At 42.3% G+C, this 25,113-nt stretch overlaps 1 protein-coding gene and 1 long non-coding RNA gene across 7 annotated transcripts in view; one reads left to right on the top strand and one right to left on the bottom strand.

Annotated features, from left to right (window-relative positions):
• The window catches only part of PRKN (parkin RBR E3 ubiquitin protein ligase), a 1,397,785-nt gene that overhangs the window by 283,833 nt on the left and 1,088,839 nt on the right, over nucleotides 1-25,113 (bottom strand). The window lies entirely within an intron of this gene.
• Nucleotides 7,509-24,473, top strand: LOC119625064 (uncharacterized). 2 transcript variants are annotated; one of them, XR_012095121.1, is made up of 4 exons: nucleotides 7,509-8,177; nucleotides 8,316-8,386; nucleotides 9,584-9,747; nucleotides 23,010-24,473. It is a non-coding gene; the product is annotated as an uncharacterized lncRNA (long non-coding RNA). The 2 variants fall into 2 exon arrangements; XR_005241187.2 differs by lacking the exon at nucleotides 9,584-9,747.

The following is a 25,113-nucleotide window of genomic DNA, read 5'->3' as shown; positions in this document are numbered from 1 at the left end:
CTACCATTATGTGATCTAGTAAAGTTTATACTTTTTTGATAAATAATTCAGTCAAGTTTCAGTTTTCTGAATCAAAGGGCAACTAAAGTACACATTATTTTCTGAAAGAACTCTACCTACTTTACCAGAAAGAGAACACCATGGAATATGGTACACACGTCACTGTGCCATGTGATGTACAGCCTTGGACGTTACATGCTACTTAAAATGGATTAAAAACAGTGTTTACTATAAAGAACAAGAGGAGTGTAGTGAGCATCATCAAATGCTTTCATAAAACCCATCACCAGACAGTCAGTTACGAACACTGAGAAGACCACTAAAGGTCTTTATTTTTGGTGGAGAGTTCTAGAAAGATGGGTGGAACCCACACCAAAAGACGTGCTGCTCTTTGGGGAGAATGAGTGGTGTTTCATGTCTTTAGCTGTTGACATGTTTGATCCCCAATTTAGGGAGCAAATGGCCACATCTTTTGTGTGAACCCCATTGGTGCAGAGATGAGCCTGCATGACTGGGATAACTCTTGGTGTATTTCTGCTACATTACCTTGCCCTTCATTCAGGAATGATACAAAGCTGGAGATTTTTCAATTAAAAACTTCGCTTAGGAATAAATTGTGTTTCATGGGTTTATGATGCTCTAAAACGTCTCTGAGAATTCATCCTTCCTTTTTTATTTGGCCTGTGGGTGTTTGCTTTGCGGGCAGCTGCAAAATCAGTATTAGCCAAAACAAACTGATAATTAAACAGACAAACATGATGGTGTCATGTATCATGTCAGAGTGGTGTTGGAAAATGGAAGTATAAAATACTTCTAAGTATTGATTTATTGCGCTCCTTTTTCTTATTCTATAGAAAAACTCATGATTTTAGTCCAATAAAGAGTGTAATAATTTGGCTGTTCAATTAATATGGTTTGAGGAAATATGAATGTCTTAGTCTGTTTATTCTGCTGTAACAGGATACTATAGACTGGATGGCTTATAAGCCACAGAAATTTATTTCTCCAAGTCTGGAGGTTGCAAGGCCAAGATCAAGGTGATGGTGGAATCTGTGTCTGATGAGTGCTGTCTTCTTGCTGTGTCTTCACATGGCAGAAGGGATGAGAGGGATCTCTGATGTCCCTTTTATTTAAGAACACTAATCTCATTCCTGAGGTCTCTACCCTAATGACCTAATCACTTCCCAAAAGCCCTATCTCTTAATACCATCACCTGGAGGGTTAGGATTTCACTATATACATTTTGGAGTGACACAAACCTTCAGTTAATAGCAGTGGGTAAACATTTAGTGCTTGAATATTTGCTAGTGAAAGGATTAAATTCCAACTAGCCAAGAAGGCCACAAGTCAGCTTTTGCAGAGAAGTAGAGAAAGGGCACTTAGAAGAGGGGTTTTGACATCTCCAGAACTGGACTTGCTCTTAACCGCAGTACCATTCATTGTTAATTAATGCATTCACTCATTTATTCAACAGACACAATCGTGCAGGGCTACATTTGGCCCTGTGGGGATGCAGAGGTGGGTGATAGGCAGGTCCTTGAGGCAGGAAGCTGATGAGAGTGTACCATGCATGCAGATAACCAGAATGCTGGGCAGGCAATGAAGAGAACCATTCGCAAGACATACAGCTTTAACTGAGTAATTTATAGTTACGGGAAATCTTCAATAAGTGATATCCTGTAAGCTGGAGCTGACATTATGGGCAGGCAAAAGAGTGCAGAAGGCAGACACAGAGCCGGAACACACCGGGCACTGAGGACAACCAGCGCCAAGGAATGGCGTCTTCACGGGGCATGGACTGGATCAAGGGACGATGGAAGAGGTGGGGAAGGCAGGCTCGGGATGCTCATGGCTTCTGGGCTTTGTTCAGGAAGCAGGACAGACTCCTTGAAGGTGCTTGCTCAAAGATGGGACCTTATCAGACTGACGTTTCAGAAAAATGACTCCGATAGACGTGAACAGGGTGATGTGGATCCAGGAGTTTAGGGCAACGCTCTCAGCCGGCAGAGTCCAACTGAGAAGCAAGGGAGGAGGTACTGACAGCGGTTAGGGGCAGTCAGGAGTGATTTCAGAAGCTGCACTGCAGGCCTCTCCCCTGCACCCCGGCAGCTGCTGCCCCAATCACCCCTCCCTCTTATCTAGTCTCTCCCAACCCAGGCTCCACATTCCATCAGTCACCGATTAACACGCATCCACATTCAGCCCTTCTGCTTAAAACCTCCACTACTTGACCCGTGAAGTCAGATTATCCAGTGGTAGGCACCCTATACATGACTCTGCCAACCTCCCACCTCCTGTCTTGCCCCTCCCAGGCTGGCCCTGAACCACGGACGCTTTGTTAATGTTTTCCATCCTGGTGTTCTCACCCAACCATCCTCCGCACTCTCACTCTGCCTGCCTCCTTCCCCACCCACCTAGCAAATGCCAATTTGATCTTCAGGAAGATGCTGCACATAAACTCGTGCTGAAGAATCCAGTTAATGTGAGTGGAGTAGACCTAAAATCTTGGGGCGACAGTGGTTACCTAGTGACCCACATCTCTGTGATTTGCTAATGCTGATAAAAGCTTTGTTGACAACCCCTTTCAAAGGCACTCTGCTTCCACTCTGTGACAATAGCGCCAGGTCCGAGTCTCCAGCTTAAGGGTTTGTGAAATGCTTTCAGGTTTTTCACTGAAGGAGTTCACAAGCTTTGGTGCACTCTGAGAGGAGCTGTGTCAATGAGCTCACATAGCGTTCATTGTGCTTAGTCACCCGTGGTATCATAATAACAGAAGCCTTTTCAATTTTCAATTTGATTGAATTTCACCCTGAAAAGGCATATCTTTTTACTGCGTACTAGAGTAAGTTCCACTCTTCCTTGGGAAACTTGTAACGTAATATGAAAGCAGAGCCTTTAGGGTCTGAAAAATTGAGATCTGAAGGTCTGACAACACCTACCATCTACCCAAGGCACTGCTGGGCACCCACCAATAACTCCCTTGTTTGAAAACACGGCCAATCAGTGCACCTCTCTGAGGCTCAGCTTCCTTGTAGAGCCGTAGATGAGATGTTTTGAAGTAACTCGCACTTGGGTCGCACACATGGTATGTCCCCAGTAAAGGGAAGTTACCACTGACATAGTTTATACTATCATCATAAAAAAATTTCAGAACTGAAATTAATTAAATAAATCAAATTTATTTAATGAGTTTCCAAAAGCAGAGAGTATCTTAAATCTTCCTGTACATCCAAGAATTACATTGTTTTACAATGTCTTTTAAAGCCGTTTCAGAAGTACCAGTGTGTTGCCATTGACTAGAGTCAAATTCACACTTTCACAAATTCATCATCTTTAAGTTATGGCGCTCACTGACGACTCTCTCAGCAGGCACCCACGGTTCTCTCTTGTCATCATCATCATCATCATCAGTGAAGATGTTTGCTCCCTACCATATCAAGGGGCCTAGACTAGGCATTCGGGGAGAGAAGCAGTGGCGAATCAAAAACAACATGTGGCTCTGTGCCAGCAAAGGGCTTGTAAAAGACCACACAGCAACAGTCAACCACTTGGAAGAGAACCACGTGACACAGCAAGTTCGAGTGTCTAAACACAAAGATTGTTTTCTTCCAAAATGTTAGTCACAGACAAAATAGGATACAGACAAAAACAATCCTTTAAGGACTGTTTGCATACCCCAGCAGGCTGGGGCCACGCTTTCTAGGCAGGCTGCTCCTGCTACCCTCTTGGAACTTTGTGCTTCCAGCCACAGACATGGAAGAGGAAGAGAGGGTGGGAGCCAAGCAATGGTTCAGTGGGGGTGAGAACATCAGAATGACTCGGCCGTAGCAGACAGGAGAGCCCACCATGTGCCACGCATGAGCTAGTGCTTATTGAAAGCCTTCAACATAGTGGGATTCCACAGGTAGAATTTTTTTCTGAGAAATAGTTTCCTGGTGGTTGTAAAGGAAACAAATTCTTTATCAAGCATTTAACATCTGCAAAGCACTAGAGTACCAGTAAGTTCTACAAGACCCGCAATACACTAGAGTACCAGTAAATCATACAAGACTCACAAGTAGCTCAGTCAGACTGGTAAGAGACAAGACAGGAGAAGAGTAGCTTTGCCACATGTTTTAGGCAAAGTGCCAAGTGACAGGTGCAATAAATCCATGGCACAAATATCACAGGTCCTCAAAAGCAATGAGTGCAAATAGAAAATAAAATAATCTGGAAAAATAATTTCCTATGGCATGAAGGCATCTTATTTATTTAAAAATGTATCCATTATAATATGAGGATGACTTCAGGCTATGAGGAATTTATTGGACAGTTTTCATTCAATGGGGAGATAAAAATGCTTTTTGAAATGTCTTGCTATCTGTAGTTAGAGGAATATCCTCCTCTTCTTGCATTTCTATTTCATTTTCTATATGCAGTTGCTACAGGTGCACACACACCCAGACAGACAGACACACACACACACACACACACACACACACAGAGTAATTCCTCAGGGCTTTTTATCCATTGGGAATTTGCAATAGCTAAACACAACCACTAAAATAAAAACATATCCTGACATGCATTCTTACCCAATTTATCCCATTTAGGACTGTAGAACGTATCCGGGAAGAAAAACTAATAAAAAAAGTGTAAGTTGTTAACTATTTCCTGTTGAGTTCTTTTCCCCCCAGCTGTACATTAAAATGGTCTGTGCAAATTGATAGCTTCAGCATTCAAACTGCATTAAAATAAACCAAACCAAGACTGTACACCAATGTCAGAGAGTAGCTCCTGTTTCCAATTAAAAGAGACTTTCCAGTGGAATTGATGACTCATGGCTCAACATGGCAGAGAGGTCTTATTTATATTTTTCAAATTTTCTTTTTAGTTTTAATGATAGTCGTAGCGTCACACATTTTTGTTCATTAGCATAGATGGGGCCTAAGGTTACAAAAGCTGTGGTAAGAATCGTCCTTAATTGCATGGGTTCTTCTAGGATTTACTTGAGAAAAAACCCATAAAAGGCAACCCAGGCAGACACAGGCATCTGTGAGCATCTTGTAAAATACCTGTAACTATAGTGTAAATGCCAAAATGTTATCTAGTCTTTTACTTAATATGACATTTGGGTGAAATTGCATCGTGATTCATTGGATCTTACTGTTTTACTTTAATATGAAATTAGAAAAAAAATAGTTTCCCTTTAGTTTTTAGTGACATTTTGAAATAATAGAAGTCAAAATAAATCCACTTGTCTGAAAAATGTATCTGCTTCTAAATATTCTGTATTAGTCCATTATCACGTTGCTAATAAAGACATGCCCGAGACTGGATAATTTATAAAGGAAAGAGATTCAATTGATTCAAGGCTCCACAGCACTGGGGAGGCCTCAGGAAACTTACAATCATGACAGAAGGGGAAGCAAACATGTCCTTCTTCACATGGAGGCAGCAAGGAGAAGTACAGAGCAAAGGAGGGATACCCCTTATAAAACCAAATCTCCTGAGAACTCACTCACTATCATGAGAATAGCATGGAGGTAAACACTCCCATGATTCAGTTACCTCCCATGACACATGGGGATAATAGGAACTACAATTCAAGATGAGATTTGGGTGGGGACACAGTCAAACCATATCAGAAGCTTTTCAGACCATTGTCTCTCTCTGTAAGACCTATGATTATTTAATTAAGTTTTTATTCCAGGCTTTGCTGTACAAACAATACTGTATTCATTTGGTGCAATAAAAATTAAAACAGAAATACTTGTCCTGGAAAACATAAAGGTATGAAATACACTTCAGAAATAAATGCATGTGTACTTGTGCGTACGTGTGACTGCACACACACACATACACTCCCAAATGAGATAATTTAGTTGGTTTTCTTTGTTTTCTGATTGCCAAATAAATTTCTCTACTAAATACATTGCAAGTCTGCAATCATGGTTCCAGTGTATCATACTGTGGTTTTACATTCCTTCCAATTGAGGATGTTATGCCTAAAAATACAATGTTCCAAAGAGTGTACTTCAATTCATACTATATTCCCCTCAGCAACATTGAATCCTTAAGACATCTGTTAAAAGTCAGGTGCATTCAGTTAACAGCTTAATAGGGTTGGGATCTGTAGAAATTTATCAAACAAGTTAACATTATTGACTTTTAAACAGACACTGTAGACAGTTGCAAAGAATATCACGAGGATTTTGTAAAAGCCATATCATACTGTGGATATTAAATATTCCTGGTGGAATAAGATAGCATGGCACAGTTAAAAGAATCTGAGATACTGCAAGGCCAGGAGCACTGCTCTCCTCTGTTGCCCATGAATCTTCTAAAGAAAGAAAAGTGCTTTCTTGCCACTTCAGAGTTGTTTTCGGTTTCCTGAAACTGCCATAATTTAATTAAAGCGCTCAGTGTCCTGCCTATGTGACCCCATCCAGTTGACAGAATCATTCCACTCGATTTTTCTAACAGGGGACTAAGATGCAGGTGCCAGGCAGCTGTTCATACAGCGTGAGAATGGGAGGGGCCTCTGTCCAAAAGGTCTCCTGTCAAATGAATTAAAATGATTATGGGCTAAAGCTGGGTGCTAAAAATGTGTCTATGTGTGTACATCACATGAGGAGGGGGCTTAACCAAATGGAAAACTTACACACACACACACACACACACACACACACACACACAGATCCCCCACCCCCTAAAACCCCAGGAATGTTTGGGACTCCTAAGACTGTGAGTCATCGTTACTGATGGGAATGGGTTCTGTCCCATAGGTGAGTCGCATTGGAGAAACGGATGCCTGTGGCAAGGCAGTGTTGTCAGAGACAGAAAGCACATCCTCTCATCGGTCTGTAACCACAAGATCTGGGTGAGCTGAATAAAAAGAACAGCAGACACTCCTGGTGAGCTTCCCCGCAAATGGGCTCAGTCCCCGTGAAGGCCTGCAGCAGGGCAGTGGGAGGGCCTTCTCAGGCTGAGTGGGACCTTTCCATAGGCAGACGGTGCTCCGAGCTTCCTGTATACAGTGGAATGGGTTCAGCACTGACCTGCAGCAACTCACTCAATCCCAAGTATCCCCATCTTACAGACAAGTGCATTCTTAGAAAAGTCAAGCAACTTGCTGCAGATCACACAGCTAGTAAGCACTAGGGTATTTCCAAAGCCTAACTGGTCAATAGCACTCTTAATTTCTACTCAACTCACCCCAAGAACAGGCACGAGGACTCAGGGAGAGCTGGGGATCATCTGGACAGAAGGATGGAAGAAGCTGAGGCGGGCTCGCCATCCTTTGGGGCTGGTCTTCCCGGGAGAGAAGAGCTGTGGAATTTACCTGGCGATGCTCTGTCTCGGGCCTCATCGATTTCGAATTTGTTCATCATAGGCTGCCCTCCATATTAGTATGCTTCAAGCAGGTCATAAGAACTCAAAAAAGTCAAACCAATCAACAAATATGAGTACTTTCCCTTTTAAAATACTGTTTCACAATTGAGAGAAAGAAAGAGAAGAGTTAAGGATCTGCTGAGTGGCTGGCATTATCCTCAGAACTTCTCTATGTCTTCTCCCTAGAGCAAGCTGTGGGTTTTGCATAGTATCCCTGTTCTTGCCCCGAAGAACCTGAGGCCCGGAGAGTGATGCTGAGGTGGGCAGACGGTGAGGCCGATGCTCCTTCCTCAGGGCTGTAATTAAAACAGGGGACTTAGGAGCTGGCAGAATCCTTGGGAATCATTTTGTCTGACCTCCTTATTGGAGACACCATGGCCAGTGATAGTTGATAATTTACCAAACCCCAAATTCCTTAGTGGTGAAGTAGAAAAAAGAGAGTAGATTTCTGGTTTCTAATCCAGATCTCTTTTCCTCTGTATGCTGTAAATAAGGTGCAAACAAACAAAAAACATCAACCAGAAAAATTTAAAAGCCAAAGAGAAATCATTTTGGAATATAGTAGAATCACTTCTCTCCATAACTGACTATAATGAAAGAACAGGTAGACTCCTGTTCAAATGAATACTGTTAGAACATCTGGTCTTACAAAATGAGCCTATTTACATGTGCTGACAGATGGCCCACAGCGAAAATGCTTTGTTAGTCTGATTACAACAAATCCTAATAAACCCGAATCCTCTCTCAGGTGCCTTCCTCAGCCCCCATTTGTGCGAGAGGCAATCTCTATTACAAGGACCTTGGTATGTAGGCATTTGTCAATAATTTGCCGTACAACTCTATTTGAGCATCATCAAACATACTGCATTGAAATAATCCCAGGTTTTATGCAAAGCTATCTTCATTTGCTTTTATTTTCCTGCTTTTTTCCTGGAGGACAGGCCCGCTGGAAGGAGGCTGACAGCTGCAGAGGCAGAGACTCAGTGAAAAGTGGAGAGCTCCAAAGTCCCAGGTAGGTGAAGAGCTTGGGGGTTGTTGAATTGGTGGGAGATTAATGATCAAGGAAATCTCAAAACTTTAAGTAACGAACGCACTTCCCTGGACAATCCTGAAAGAGCTCTAATTAAAAATAAAGTAAATATGCCCATGCCTTTTTGATATTTCATCAAATTTTTGCAGAAGGAGAAGTGCTTGTAAGAGCCCACCAAGGGCTGAATGTGAAGACAGGTGCCCCTTCATCCACACATGCCCCAGGGCTGTGTCCTCAGCCCTGGCACCCTGCAACCTCCTTCAATCCTCTCCATCCTGGTGCCCCCGAAACATGAGTCTCCCATCTCAAGTGCTCCCAGGCACTATGGGCAGGCCATTGTGCTGACGGCTGCACAGAGCTAGAGACAAGGCCACCCTGAGGAGGTGCTGTGCTGGGCATGCGATGTGCTGGGCACATGACAGCACTCACTATGTCAGCACAGGACAGCCTGGGGCAGCCGCATGTCCACTGCCCCTGCTCTATCCGAAGCTCTGTGCAGGATGTGCATCTTTGTCGCTCAGCTCTGATTTGTGGGCAGGAGGCTGAGAGAAGGGGCTGGCAGGGTCAGTGGGCAGGAGGAGCACGCAAGGCTCTCCCTGTCACCTCTTACAAGGGGGCTGTCCATTCTGAAGACACTGGGCCGGACCTCTGTGGATGGAATCCCCTGTCCTTCAGGCTGCTGCTGCAGCTGCTGGTGAACAGTCATGGCATGGGGGCTGTTGTGAGTGAAAGCAGGGAGCGTGGTCCTCAGTGCACACGTGGGAGTGCCCCTTTGATACAGAGTTCCCCCGACTTAAATATTTGCAATGAAAGAGCCACTTGCCCCTGCTTTGGAGTGCCCACGGGAAGGATGGAAATGCCAAAGAGCAAACACACAAAGCCACGGTGGGAGGCTGAGGCAGGACGATCGCTTGAGGCAGGAGTTCAAGACAAGCCAGGGAAACATAGCCAGACCCTGTCTCTATGTACATATAAAAAAATACAAAGTCGAGATTAAACAGGAGACCCAACAGAAACAGGCATAAAAGCCTGCGGTCCACACGGGATGTTTACAGGCTGTTTCAGAGCTTCAATCCGACACACAGAAAGGCAGGAGGAGGGATGACAGGCCGCACGTCAACAGCCGTAAGCACACCGGAGAACTGCCTGAGCGCTCAAGTCTGTTCATGTTCATTTTAGATGAAGTTTTGCAGAGAAAGAACTCCTGTTACCAAAAGTGTCATGCCATCACATAAAATGCCTCATCAGAATTTATCAGCCACTGCAGCACTGAGAGGCTGATGGAGCATGACCTATAAAAGGCTTGAAATGAAGCTTAAAGTAAACCTCTGTTGGTGGAAGAGGTAAGATGCTTTTATAAACTGCTAAATCATGCTGAAATTGGAAGTGTGTCTACTGAGGATCTGAGGTTTTTCCAAGGTATTCATGCATGTAGGAAATGCTTCTGAAGGTCCCTTCACCTTGGTGACACCATGCTTCTGCTCCGCCACTTCAATGTCCTAGGTGTGACTTGGGAGCCCATTAACGCCTGGCAGGCAAGGAGGTTACATCATGGGAATCCATTTCATTACCATAAATAAATGTCACATGGCTGCCATACATTTTCTCTGATTCAACTGTCAAGAACAAAATTGTGTAAGAAGAAAAACTTTTTATTCCTGTGGCAGGAAAAAAAAAAAAAAAAAAAAAAGGAGGGAAAGAAAAAGTAATGAAAATAGCTACACAATTTAATGTCTCTGGGCCTCTAACTTCTTACCTAGAATAAAAGAACAAAGCCCAGCTTACTGTCCCCTTGGAGACTACAGTATGACCTGCCTTTCGTGTTTCTACAGAACAAGGTAGCCTTTTCTCCTCTGCATTCCCAGGCCTGTTGTCAATTCTAAAGAACTGCTTAAAAGCGCCTCTTTAGGTCGTAGAGCTTATCTTGGGACGAAACTAAAAAATGGACTCATTTGCCTTTTGTCCTTAAAAAAAAAAAAATTTACAGGTTTGTAAAAAGTTAAATTCTTTCTATTGGCCCCAGTTCTGTTTAGGATACAGTTTTTCTACTTCCCTTATTTGAGAGCAAATAGCTGTTGACCTAGAGGCAAAATCTGGGTGTGGTCTCAGAGGGGAGGTGGCTCAATTCAAGGTGACTGATCCCAAGTGTGACTAGGGACTAGGGCAAAGGACTTGATCCCAGGTTTCCTGTCAAAATAGCTAGAGGTAGAGTTGGCTTTCCATACTTTAAACTTTTTTCTTTTGTGCTTGCTTTTATTTTTCTATCCCCTTATTGGGCCAAGGTGTTTTCTTTCAGTCCAAGGGCAAACAATGCCTATCATATCACAGATAATAACCACAAAATCTTATCTTTGTACAGAGTCTTGCAGTCTGCACTAATATTCACCCCTGATATACATACACACACACACACACACACACACACACACACACACACACATATATATATATATATACTTTTTTTGGAGACTGAGTCTTGCTCTGTCGCCCAGGCTGGAGTACAGTGGCACAATCTCAGCTCACTGCAACCTCCACCTACAGGGTTCAAGCCATTCTCACGCCTCGGCCTCCTGAGTAGCTTGGACTATAGGCACATGCCACCATGCCAGGCTACATTTTTTTGTGTTTCAGTACAGATGGGGTTTTGTCATGTTGCCCAGGGTGGTCTTGAACTCCTCACCTTGGGTAATCTACCTGCATCGGCCTCCCAAAGTGCTAGCATTACAGATGTGAGCCACCATGCTGGGCCACACTGCTGATTTTCTTAAACAATCTTATCCATCTAGGAAGGCATTATTTATCCCTGATTTACAAATGAGACAGAGGCTCAGAGAATGACTTGGCAGAGGCCACATGCCAGGAAGTCCTACAGCTGGGACTAGAAATCCCTAGTAATATGGTTTCGCTGTGTCCCCACTCAAATCTCATCTTGAATTATGGTTCCCACAATCCCCATGTGTTGTGGGAGGAACCTGGTGGGAGGTAATTTAACCACAGAGGCAGTTACCCTCATGCTATTTTCGTAATAGTGAGTGAGTTCGCACGAGATCTGATTTATTTATTTTTTTTATTTTTATTTTTTTAGACAGAGTCTTGCTCTTTTGGCCAGGCTGGAGTACAGTGGCATGATCTCGGCTCACTGCAACCTCTGCCTCCCAGGCTCAAGCAATTCTCTTGCCTCAGCCTCTTGAGTAGCTGGGATTATAGGCATGTGCCACCACGCCCAGCTAATTTTTGTATTTTTAGTAAAGACGGGGTTTCACCATGTTGGCCAGGCTGATCTTGAACTCCTGACCTCAGGTAATCTGCCTGCCCCAGCCTCCCAAAGTGCTGGGATTACAGGCATGAACCACCATGCCCAGCCGATCTGATGGTTTTATAAGGGGCTCTTCCCCCTTTTGCTCGGCACTCCTCCTTGCGGCCACCATGTGAAGAAGGATGTGTTTGCTTTCCCTTCCGCCATGAATGTAAGTTTCCTGTGGCCTCCCCAGCCCTGCAGAACTTTGAGTCAATTAAAACTCTTTCCTTTTTAAATTAGCCAGTCTCAGGTACGACTTTATTAGCAGTGTGAGAACAGACTAATACACCTAGTCTCCAAGTACAGAACTTCTTGTAGACTATGCTGCAGTCAAATGACCATTGGGGATCAAGTCAAATGACCATACAGGATCGAGTACATTCACATCTTGAAAAGCAAGTCTTAGTGCAACGTCAGCACACTCTGTTTTCTGGCTTCACCTTTCCCCATGGAGGGTCACTCAGTAGCAGAACCACTCCTTGCCTCGCCTGTAGTCCTCACTCCCTCTTCCCTAGGAAAGGAAAAAGGAGTGTTTGAAATTTGGGAGCTGAGCCTGGCTATAATGCTCAGCCCTGGCCCTCCCACCTCCTCAGCCCTGTTTGCCTGCACTGTACGCTGCCTGGACTGCACCTCCAGGAAATATGTTTGCTAGAGACAGAGTCAGCCCCCACCCAGCCCCATGGAGAGGGAGGCCTCAGGTGTCTGTCCTGCACAGGATTAGAGTGAGATTCAGCCTCGGCCAATCCTTTGTGTATCTTTGCCACATTCTCCATTATTAGTCTTTTTAGTCACAATCAACTCTGTCTCAGTTGGTTCAGAACTCAGGCGAGCAGGAAGGGCTATTTATTGGATTCCCTCATCCTGCAACACAAAGCAGTTGATGTGTGTGCACAAGGTGCAATGCCTACCACCCCATCAAATTCTGCTCTGCGGGGGACTGCTGACTGTGCTACTCAGAAAACCACGAGGCTGCTTCTAGTAAAATTCTTTCCCATATGACTACGGGCCCCAGAGAGATTTCATTCAAAACTGTTGGCAAGTCCTCAGGGGACCTGAGTCCTTAGAGAACCAGAGCTCTTTTAATGTCTCCTGGGGACCGCAGTGGTCGTGTGCTTAGGCGAACCAGCGCTGTATGTATTTTATTCTTCTTTTGTACTTTTTGTTTATTTCCAACCACTTAATCCTTTTTCCATTAAAATTATGCAAAAGCCTCACTTTCCTCATTCATATGAAAATCCTTTTTGTTCTCTTCCACCCTCATTTTTCTGGTTGTAGTAGTTTTACTCCTAAAATCAGCGAGACTTGTTTCACATAATGAAAGAAGCCATTCTACATCTTAGAAACTTGCTTTCCACTAGCTTCTAAAACATACATGGATAAAGCGAAAATTCCAGAACTTTATGAAGCATTTTAGTTTTATGTGCTCTGGAAAGGCACTCACTGGGGTAGTCTTGGGGCACATACGGGCATCTGAGCAGCTACTTATGCTTAGCTCTGTCACAGACAGATGTGATAATTAGTGCCAATCAGTCTCAACTGGTACAAAACAAGAGACGAGATATGGGATACAGAATGTTGGCCCACATAATAGGTTACCTTTTCAGTTTGAGAATAAAGAGGGAGTATAGCCCACTGGGACTCTGGCAGCAATGGTCGACTTCATATTTTTTGACCAGGCTTGAGTTGACAGACTCAGCCATGGCCTTTACCACTGAGGTTTCTTTCAGGAAAGGAAAGATACCAAGGGAAGGGAAACTATTCAGGCTGGTGGAACCAACAGCAACAGCCACATCCTCCCCAGAACTAACACAGAATTGCTGTATTTTACACAGTTTTCTCAGGTTAGCATGATCAACTGGAGAAAAAAAGCTAACAATTATATTTCTGAGGGATGGACATAAAGTTTAAAGGGTGCTATGCTGAATAAATTAACTTTATAGGAAGGGTATGTCCAGTGATTTTTCGAGGCCCTGTGCTCAGCGAGAAGGCTGAAAAGCCGGCTCCCTGCAGGATTAAAGCCACCTTTGCGAAAGTATAACTGAGAAAATTATCACAGTGAAAAAGATCTGACCAAACCAACTCCATCTTCCTTTTCATCTGCAAGCTGTCCTTGTTCATTCCTGGTCATAGGACAAACTAACTTTGGGAGAAACTTAGTTGATAATATAACTGAAACAAAGACAGTAACAGTCCTTTTCCAAAACAAACCCTGCTTCCTGCCTAGGGACTAGACTGCTTTTGCAGGACTAATAAATTAGCTACAAGATTAGAAATGATGGTTTAGGAGTCATGCAGCTGGAGGCTGCAAAATTCTCAACCTTCTGAAATTGCTCCTGGGTATAACATCACTATTGTAAAACCTAAAATCAGTGCTTGAGAGATTTTGCTGACCCTGCGTTCAATGGATCAGTGGGGACCACCCAGATGGATAAACTGGCTCATCTGGTCAGAAACTGACTCAACACAAGAGGGCAGCTTTGATTTCATTTCTCCCTGTGATTTCATTTCTAACCTAACCAATCAGCACTCCCCACTTTCCAGCTCCTTACCCACCAAATTATCCTTAAAAGTCCCATCCCCGAGTTTTCTGGGAGACTGATAGAGCAATAATAAAACTCCGGTCTCCTGTACAGCCAGCTCCGTGTGAATTAAACTCTTTCTCTATTGCGATTCCCCAGTCTTGATAAATCGGCTCTGTCTAGGCAATGGGCAAGGAGAACCCATTGGGCAGTATAGGATGAGGACCCTTTTAAGCAGCCACTCAAACTCTTCATCTGATATTTTGCAACATATTCAGAATACTTTCACAGCCCCAGGCAGAAAGGAACATAACAAAGGCAAAGGGCCCTGTGGCGCTTAAAGTTTCTGTGCCATATGCCATCCTGATGGGCTGGGTAGTGCCATTCCTGCAAATTCCCTTGCAGACAATATTACAAGGCAGGTGTCTGCACCTACTAATGAACCAAGCTCATTACCAGACATTTCCCAACAATGCTGAAGTTTCTGTTGGTGTAAAGAGTTTACATACTTCTTTTCCCCTCCAGTGTGGGGAAGCAATTCTTTAAGAAAGCAGTTTAATTTATGAATGTCTGGCTGCCACAAAATAATAAGGATTTTCCCCCCACTACTGTAGATTACATTATCTCATGAAATGGATTAGAAAGAAAAGGGTTTGTCTTTTTTAAAATAATAATAATAAAAAATATTTCCAAGCTGATTTGAAAGCCCTGGAAGTCATTTAACTGTCTGTTCCTTTTGGTTTAGTATTTCCATCTATCAGGGAATGAGTTTTGTCCATAAATGTAATCAATATGGAATATAAAGTCATCAAATTAAAAAACAGATTTAGAGTTTTCATGATAAAGTATATCTTTAACTTAATACAAATGTAAATTAGATACAGATATTTGATGCCTTGCTTATTGCATTTCTTTGGTATGTGACAGAAAAATGATCGCAGTGTTTGTTTATTTTAATAAAAAATTTGTATCTTTCTAGAATCATTGTGATGTTTATGGAATGTAATAGAGAATTTCTGATGTGTACAAGAACACAATATCCTCTTTCATTCTGGAAATCAAAAGGAAGATCTAAGGAGTCTCAGCTGAGTTACTAGTCACTCACTTTTTAAAAAAAGACAAAAAATAAGGTGTCAGGTGGAAAAAGGAGAGGTCTGAGAAGTCAGTGGAGGTATACATGTACTACGTACCCATAAAAATTTTAACAACAACAACAACAACAACAACAACAACAAAAAGTCAGTGGAGGAATTGGGGGAAGTTGGGAAAAAAAAAGCCAAAATAAGAATTTCAGGTGAGAAAAGAGGCAGAGTCAAGGATAGAAGGAACTCCCTACTATGATGCAAATGTGGTAGGTGAATCAGAAAATTGGTGCATGTTTCATTATTTTTAACAACATTTAAATATACACTTATACAGCAATATTTTAATGGAAGATCAAAACCTGTTTTATTTTTTAAAGCATAGATCCACTTCTTGGAGTGTCCAGTTATCATTCTTTTTAATCAGCTTTTCTAGTTTCTGGCTTCAATTTCTTTAAAATAAAACTAGAACATAAGGACAGGAACAATGCAATCTGAAGTCAGAATTGGTTTTGAGTTTTAGGTTCTTTCCTTTCATTTTTGTAGTAATTCTGCATGCAAACAGCTCAACAATAGTTTTCTAATAAACCTGCTTTATTAAATCTTTGCAAATCCCTCAAATTAGGTTTTTGTAGAAACACTTCTTTTTTCATTGATGGTTCCCTGGCTTACTTGATTTAATTAAATTAAGAAATTCCATATTAAGCACAACTAGCAAAAACAGGTCTGCAAAGGAACACAACTGACTTGTTAAAACACACAATTAAACTGGAGGGAGCAGAAACACTGAAGACCTCTAGTCTCAAATATTTACATGCCATGGACATCAGTAGGGATATATTTCAGAGGAATGGAAGGATGTTGGTTAACTTGTGAGCCTCTTCTGTATACATTGCTAGGAGAACATTTTTTATGCTATTAAATTTAGATAACTTAAATTCAATAGTGTTTACTCTTGGAAAAATAATATATTCTAAATGGACATCTTTAACCAAACAGTTAAATTCATTTAAACATAGGCCAGTGAACAGATATTAAAAAGGGCATATTGCAATCTACTTTACTTAGGTATTCCAAAGATGTCATAAAATTATCTCTTAATTTAAGAGATAATTAAGAACTGATTCAGTTCTTAAATTTGGCTAATGCATTACATAGAGAGGGACATCAGTGTCATCTCAAAAATTATGTGAATCTTGAGTTTTATACCATCTATTCTCATTAGAGTAATCTCTCTCCTGACCCACTTTTTACTATTAAAACTAGTAAAAAAATTTTTAAAACACTTTCATATTAGGAATAATAATAACAATGACATCTACAAAATTACTTCCATGGCATAAAGTACTTTCTCCAGCATTATTTTTTTAAATTAGCATTGATTAAATGTCTGTTATATGCCAGTTTGATATGTGAATTTTTCTCAGCCTGTCTTAAGATATCTTGGCGGGGGGCGGTGGCACGGTTCATCCATACCACAGGAGCAAGTGCAAAACTATTAACTTCAGTAGCTGCTTCTTGTGACAACCGGTAGGGTCCTGCAGGAAGGAGAATCTTTCCTCCAAGGTGGCTCACCTCCAATCTTAACAGGGAAAAAGCATGGCCTTTTTGAGAGGGATTCTAACTCTTGGCTGTGAGCAATGAGGGATGCTTGGAGTCAGGTAATTAGGAGGCTTAAAATTTGTAAAACCCAAATTCCCTGACCCCAACTAACCGGATTGTTGTGTGCAAAGTCAGGGCTTCACTCAGGTTAGGGCATTTATCTACAGATTGATAATCCATAAAAATGGTATCTGGATCACGCTAGGAAATGCATGTCTGTTTTGAAAGATACTACTCATCTTGCTGTTATTGCATGTGAGAGAGCTGCATATTAGTTAAGGGTAGTCTTTGAAGGTTTATAAATGGGAATAAGGTGCATTTGGATTCTGTCTGTCCTCCCTGAAGAGGTGGTAGATGCACGGATTTCACCTGCCTGGCATGTCTTCCGGCAGTGACATCTTTCCCTGCCCTTAGTTCATTTGATTCAAGTGGGCTTGCCTCATCTCCCAGGTCCACCCTTGCCCCCATCTCCTGGGTGCCTGACCTAGGCGCTGCCATTCTGATCTCTCGTGTCTTCATGGCGTCTGTTGGCTTGGACATACGGTTTTGGCTAAGCCGGGAGAATATAGATGGGGAACTACCTGTGCTCATCTCCGCTACCACCTGGGGAGAGAGTCTATTTGAGAGCAGTAAACATGGTGTGAGAGCCGAGTAAGGGAAGACAGACAGCTTTAGGACGTCATTTGAGGACATAGACCCAGGCAGGCCAACAGCCGGGGCTGCCCAAAATGACTCAGGTGCACAAATAATTCTGTTTTTTGTTAAAGCTAACTTTAGTTGCATTCTATTACAATGGATATCATCCTGACTAATAAAACCAGACTGGAAGCAGAAGTAGGGGTAAGACCTAGAATCTGTCCTTGACAACCTGCATCTCATTTATCCTTATAGTCAACCCATGAGTGAGTAGAATTGGTTAGATTTTGTTTCTGTGACATTGTATCGATAAGAAAAAAAAATTCAGGGTGGGAAGCAAATGGTCCAATATTAGATGGTTAATATTTGGCAGAACAGTGACTAAAACCCAGGTATTCTGACTTTACTTTCTACTATAAATGTGCAAACAATATAATTGATGATGCTTTAAAATCATACGGGATAATCTCAGCACTAATTTCCTCAATAAATAGCAAAAAAAAAAAAAAAAAAAAAAAAAAAAGTAATGAATTACTGAAACATACTAACCAATATTTGGGGATGTAGATGCTTAAGTTAAACCACAGATACCATTCAACTTGTCAACCATGATCTGATACGCACTTGACAAAGGTATATTCAGGCAAACTCATGGAAGTCAGTTCGAATTACTGGTCTTATTTAATCATTGGGATAAATGATAACGTTACTGGATTTCCAAATTCCTGCAAATCACTGTAGTCATTATAGCAATCATTTCAAAACATTCAACTTAAAAGTTTATAAAATGAAAATTCTTATTAAAAATTTTTATAGAGCATACTCCTATAAAGCAGTTTGACTGATTTGGTTTTATTCCCATTCAACTATTTTGTAGTTTCATTCAATTTATATTACATTGGACGGATGTTAATGTCCTATTTATATGTGCATTTGGCAATGTTGCCTAATTAAAACTTCCCTTAATTCATCAATGAAATCACAGTAAAGTGTCCATCACTTTGTATTGCATGGACATGAGGTTTAAGGGCAGACGAATGGCACTGTGCCCTTTTCAAAGTCATTATACAGAAGAAATCATGCCAACATGTCCAGTAGGAACAGTCTTGAAAAGGGAAATAAGTTAGAAAAGGGCGCTGTCTCAGCCATGCCAGTGCAGGTGGTGGAGGAGGTGGAGTATCAGTGACAGTGGTCGCTGTGAGTGCATGGGTGGCGGAGGAGGTGGAGTATCAGTGACAGGGGTCGCCGTGTGTGCGTGGGTGGCGGAGGAGGTGGAGTATCAGTGACAGGGGTCGCCGCGTGTGCATGGGTGGCGGAGGAGGTGGAGTATCAGTGACAGCGGTCGTTGCGAGTGCATGGGTGGCGGAGGAGGTGGAGTATCAGTGACAGGGGTCGCCGTGTGTGCGTGGGTGGCGGAGGAGGTGGAGTATTAGTGACAGCGGTCGTTGCGAGTGCATGGGTGGCGGAGGAGGTGGAGTATCAGTGACAGGGGTCGCCGCGTGTGCATGGGTGGCGGAGGAGGTGGAGTATCAGTGAGAGGGGTCGCCTCATGTGCATGGGTGGCGGAGGAGGTGGAGTATCAGTGACAGGGGTCGCCGCGTGTGCATGGGTGGCGGAGGAGGTGGAGTATCAGTGAGAGGGGTCGCCTCATGTGCATGGGTGGCGGAGGAGGTGGAGTATCAGTGACAGTGGTCATTGCGAGTGCATGGGTGGCGGAGGAGGTGGAGTATCAGTGACAGGGGTCACCGTGAGTGCATGGGTGGCGGAGGAGGTGGAGTATCAGTGACAGGGGTCACCGTGAGTGCATGGGTGGCGGAGGAGGTGGAGTATCAGTGACAGGGGTCGCCGCGTGTGCATGGGTGGCGGAGGAGGTGGAGTATCAGTGACAGGGGTCACCGTGAGTGCATGGGTGGCGGAGGAGGTGGAGTATCAGTGACAGTGGTCGCTGTGAGTGCATGGGTGGCGGAGGAGGTGGAGTATCAGTGACAGGGGTCACCTCGTGTGCATGGCTGGTGGAGGAGGTGGAGTATCAGTGACAGGGGTCACCTCGTGTGCATGGCTGGTGGGGGAGGTGAAGTATCAGTGACAGTGGTCGCTATGTGTGCATGAGTGGCAGAGGAGGTGAAGCGTCAGTGACAGGGCTCATTGTATGGATGGGTGGTGTTTTATGCAGCCTCCTAAGCCACGGATGCGTTTACAAATAGCCCCTGTTGGTTAACCACAGTTGGACCCTGGGAGTTGAATGCAACAACCTCAAACAGGATTGGGATCTTGAGTTTAGAATCTTCAGACTCTTTTAGTTCTGGTCCCCTACAATTTATACTGATGGTTCCATTGCTGTTCTAGAATCCTGGTCACTTTTATAAAATAAAATTCATACTAAATTTGTTTGGCCCCTGTAGGAAAGAAAGTACATTTATCTGTTTCAAATTTATTTTTGATAAAATACATAATTTCCTATTGGCTGTGAACTACAATAAGATCAGTGGCAATCAAGTGGAAATATGAGACATTGAATGTTGGTATTTTTCTCTCTGAAGGAAATTGTGCTCATAATGTAATATGGTGCAGGGGAAATTGTACTAATAGTACAGTCTAGTTGTGGAAGCCATCCTGGACCTATCCCCAACCAGCTGTGTAACCCAGAGGGATTCACCTAACCCTCCCATGAGACGTACATCCTTACCTACAAGGATTTCCATTCAGAGCCTTTTTAAATATTTTTTCCAACTGTTATCTTCTAAACAGTATGCAGAACATACAAAATAAGAGAGGGTCTGATAGGGCATGACCACAAGGGCAGAGTAAAAACTGGTTAATAGCATCTCATTGACAGGCGTGGGTCTCTGCCCCTGCTCATCCTGCAGTGGCTTCTTCAGTCAAGGCTGAGGTCTCTGATCAGCCATCGTGCAGAGTGTGTGAAGTCAATGAATCCTTAAAAACAGAGCATAGTGAGCAGAGATGACAAGTGGAGCCAACACCACGACTCAGTCAATTAAATCCTGCTGCCAGCACAAACTGCCTGTGTTTAAAAGTACAACTGGGTATGAGCCCACACTTAGAGAGTATATTCCTTGTCAACATTTTTTTTTTTTCCAATAGAAATAGGAAGAGTTTTCAGATTTGGGCTGTGCTGATACAAGCATGCTCAAAATCCGATTGAGAAAAACATATTAGCCATCTAAATGAAGAAGTTTGCTAATGTTCTAAATCTTTCTACCCTGGGATATAATTTTGTTTTATTGAGTTTCTTCAGTGTTAAACATATTGTGTCACCGAAAGGCTTTTAGCATTAGGAAAAGAATCATGTTTTAATTTTAATCCTTTCAGATAATTTATTAAAACAAAATAAGAGCATGCAAACAGCCTAGTTAAATTGAGCAATAAAGGCCTAGATATTTTCATGCTTCTAAGAAATTTAGTATGGTATGAGATTTGCTGGAATAAAATCAATAGAATTGGTTTTATTGCTATAGCATTGCTATTTCATCTCTTTGTTTACTTGGGCTTTTATTACTGGTGTATGATGCACAGAATGGGTAGAAATGCTGAAATCTGGTCTTTTGGCTCTCTTCCAGCTGGGGATTATTCAGATGAAGATAAAACAAGCTTGCTTCTCCAGTAAAAGATCTAATAGCCTTGAGATGCCCAAGGACAGTGGCCAAAAGTAATTGTAGTTTAGCCTTATTATTTTTTTAAACTCACACAGACGTGGATTGTACAGAAATGCATTTTCATATTCTGAAAGTGTAATAAAAGCCTCAAAGTCAACAGCTCAGTAGTATGTAGACAAAGCTTTGATCCACAAGGGAGGTCTTACTGAGTATATATCCCTTCTGCCCATTATCCCAGTATATACGCCATCAATAGTTCTGGGGCAAGGATGCGTGTCCATCAGAGTTTAATGAAACACTAGGAAAGAGAACAAACACCTAAGCTCATCTTTACAGGGGCCAGGGATAGTCTGTGGACTTTCCTGCAACTGTTCTTGGAGCCAGCCCTATGGTTCTTAATTGCCAATGTGGATTATCATGAAATTAAACAGTGTTACTCTGCCTTCACTATTAAGAGTAGCCGTAGTAAATCACCTCCTCCCCAGTTTTCTGTTTTAACTGTGAGGTGTAGTTCATTCTCTGGATAGGGATGGCTTCTGTTTGCCTTTGTAATTCATTGCAGAAAACCTATTGTTTGCATTTCAAGCTTAGGTCCAGGTGTCTGCGGTAGATCAAAAGCATAATTCTTTGTACTAAACTTAAGCATTCAAGCTCAGTCTAGAACACATTTCACAGAATGTCACAATGTCCTAGAGCCAAAAACACAGCCATAGAGCCAACCATGAACTTGGAAAATCCTCCAGAGTACACAAAATTATCAAGGGCAATGTCTCCTAGGAATAAAGCAATTAATTCAGAAATTAAATGTTCTACTTTACTCTTTCCGCAAGACCTTAGTCACATATACGACCTTCTTCAGGGATCCTTAAAAGTATATTAGCCATATGTGAATTTGCAAGTAGCTAAATACACCACCTATAATTATTAGTTTAATTATAACATAGTATCCTCACAAAGCATTGCTACCTTTGTCAAATGGGCTGAAATCAGTTCTAACCAGAGAAAGTGTTGAAAAGACACTGAGACAACTCTTCTCAAAATCGGAGGAACGTGAAAGAGGCCCAGCTGACTCACATCAGTACATATGCATGACGACCCCCTCTCTCATATGGTCTCCTTATGGTGAGCACCATTCACAATGCACACTCCTGGCCTCTTGCTTACCTTAGGGGCTGAGTGCACCTGTGCTGAGAACCAGGGCCATTCAACTCATTATTGTCATGATGCAGCAGTGAAGCAGTACTTGAAAAAGTAAGTGTGCATCTCTGGGTTAAAGAAAATGATGAGTGATTTATGGTGTTGATTGCTTCTCTGTTTGCAACATGACTGTATATAAAATAAAAGAAGTATGTGTTTGACTTTACCCAATGGCCAACAAGCATTTGGGACATACTTCTTAAGCTGCGTATATAAACCAGGTTCAGAATGGTTTACAGACACATTTCATGGACTTATTTCCTACAAAAAGGACATCAGAGACTTTTGTGCTTTTATTTCTCACCTTCTGAAGTAATATATTTTAAGACTTGTAATCAGAAGGAATGAATTAAATGACTAAAATGCCAGACCCAAAATATGGCCAACTGTATCTTGCAAAAATGGCTGCCACATATTTATCATTCAAATGTTCTTCTCACAATGTCAGGTTGATACTCCGCCACCGAGTGGTAAGGACAATGTTGTCTTTCCCCAAGCTCAGGCAGAACACTGTGAGTGTCTCAACCAACAGGGTACAGTGACACTATGTGGCTTTTAAGGCTAAGGTCATAAACATGTCATAAGGTCAAGCCACTTTGCGGCTTTTAAGGCTAAGGTCATGCACTTCCACCTTGTTTCCTCTTGTTTCCTTGACAGGACCCATCTTGGAACTCAGCCACCACGTTGTGAGGAAGCCCAAGCCACATGGAGGGGCCGCTGCAGGTGCACCAGTCCAGAGTCTCAGCTGAGGCCTCAGAAGACAGCCAACATCTACTGTGATGATGCCCAGATCATACCAGTCCCCAGAGGTCAAGTTATCTCAACATACAGGTCTTTCCAGATGATAACCCAGTAATTTTGGAACAGAGGCAATCCAGCTCCTATGTTCTGCTTAGATGCCTGACCCACAGAGTCCATGAGCATAATGAAATATTTGTTTATGTCACTAAGCTGTGGTATAGTTTTTTACTCACTTTTCTTTATGAGTTTGCACAGGGAGAGAGAATTAAGGTACTCAGATGCCAGACCCTGAAGATAAGGTGCTTTGTTATGAGAAGGAATTCTCTTTCCAGACATTTATAATTTAAGGTATGTTGATGTATTTAGTGCCTGAATGTCTTAGCATGGTATTTCTATGTGTTTTATACGGTTTGTCTTTCTCTCCTCCCCAGCACTACAACCAACATATGTACAAACAAACTCGTGTCACCAGAAATTGTAAGTGACATCTGCAAGGAGAGAGATTGAGAGAGAGAGAGAGAGAGAAAAGAGGGAGACAGAGAGAAAAGAGAAAGAGATACAGAGAGAAACAGATGAAGATGAACAGGGACAGGGAGAGAGAGGCAGAGAGAAATAGAGACCGAGAGAGATTCATTTATTCTGTAAACATCCACATCACTTTACTTAACCTCTTTTGGTACTCGGCCTTTCAATTTTGTAATACGACCAATGAGGAATTTCGGCAAGTCTCATATCCAGGAGACCTAGGAGCTTATGAAGTCCTTGTCCATCAGTGGCTGTGCATTCACTGGTTCCTGGCATGGTATCTGGCCTTGAGTGTAGACAGTCAGCCTTGGAGAATGTTTACTAAATGCACAGTGAAGGGAGCATGTGCGTCTCACCTTCCTGGCTACCTTAGTTCTCATGATATCCTCAGAGGAGCTCTTTCTAATAATGGCTATTTGTTATTTCCAAGGGTGTGCTACATTTTGCATTTGTTTAACATCCCGAAATTGTTACATAATACGTTTATTACATTATAATCTCCTTCGTGTCTCTGGTAATATTATGCACTTTTGTTAAATGTTCATGTGTATCAGTGCTTTATCTAATAGATTCCATTTAAGACAAGCAATGGATTAAGACTGCCTTATCACAGGGAAATCTAATGCTTATCTTTAAGAAGAGAGGTTTGGCTTTAATTAAGACATATACATCTAAGATTTATCACTGCAAGTAGATACTTAATGTCTGTGTTTGGAATCTACTAATTAGGTTCCAATTAGCAGGGTCAAAATAAATAAATCAAAAGCACTTTATTCCCTTTGATGTCTCTTTCTCGCCTATGACTAATTATCTGTACTCTTCTTGGTCCCAGCAAATACCAAGCACCATATCTTTAAGTCTCTGATATGGTTTCTTCAAGTATGGGCCAGGTGCTGTCAACCTGTACGTTCCTCTTGAGTAAGTTCCTGAGGGTGGGGGCACAGGGTCTGCATTTTACCAAGAAGACCAAGCAATCTCACTGGAAAATACAGCTTGAGAAATACTATTCTTTAGCACTTAGGCATTTTCACTGTGGTATCTTTAGGTTTATCTGATGGACACTTACCAAGTGCTTCTCATCTCTCCAGGGGCTGTGAGTAGTGTAAGCAACCCCAAACCACAGCCCTATCCTGGAAGAGTGGGCAGGTTATTAAGGATTGCAGAAGACAGTCATCATACAGGGCAGCCTTTTCAGTGACTCAAAGAAAACCCTAGTATTCCATAAGCTGATATACCTTTTAAAGTTCATTTCTAAATTAAATATTGCAAATAGTTTCTTGTCAAAAGAGATTTCAGATGTCTCTATATACTGTTTCTTGTATAAATCACACACCCTTACCAAGAGCCCTGCGCTGGGGCCCACAGATGGAAATCAAAGATAACGTGTTCCTCTATTATATAATAGGAATTTCGTAAAACCCAGATGACAGTCATCTGTGTTATATAGAAAAACATTCATCACCGAGCATTTGAATATTTTGATGTTTCTTAAGTA

This window comes from Chlorocebus sabaeus, chromosome 13, assembly GCF_047675955.1.
Source record: "Chlorocebus sabaeus isolate Y175 chromosome 13, mChlSab1.0.hap1, whole genome shotgun sequence".
NCBI lineage: Eukaryota > Metazoa > Chordata > Mammalia > Primates > Cercopithecidae > Chlorocebus > Chlorocebus sabaeus.
This window is presented reverse-complemented; position numbering and strand designations above follow the sequence as displayed.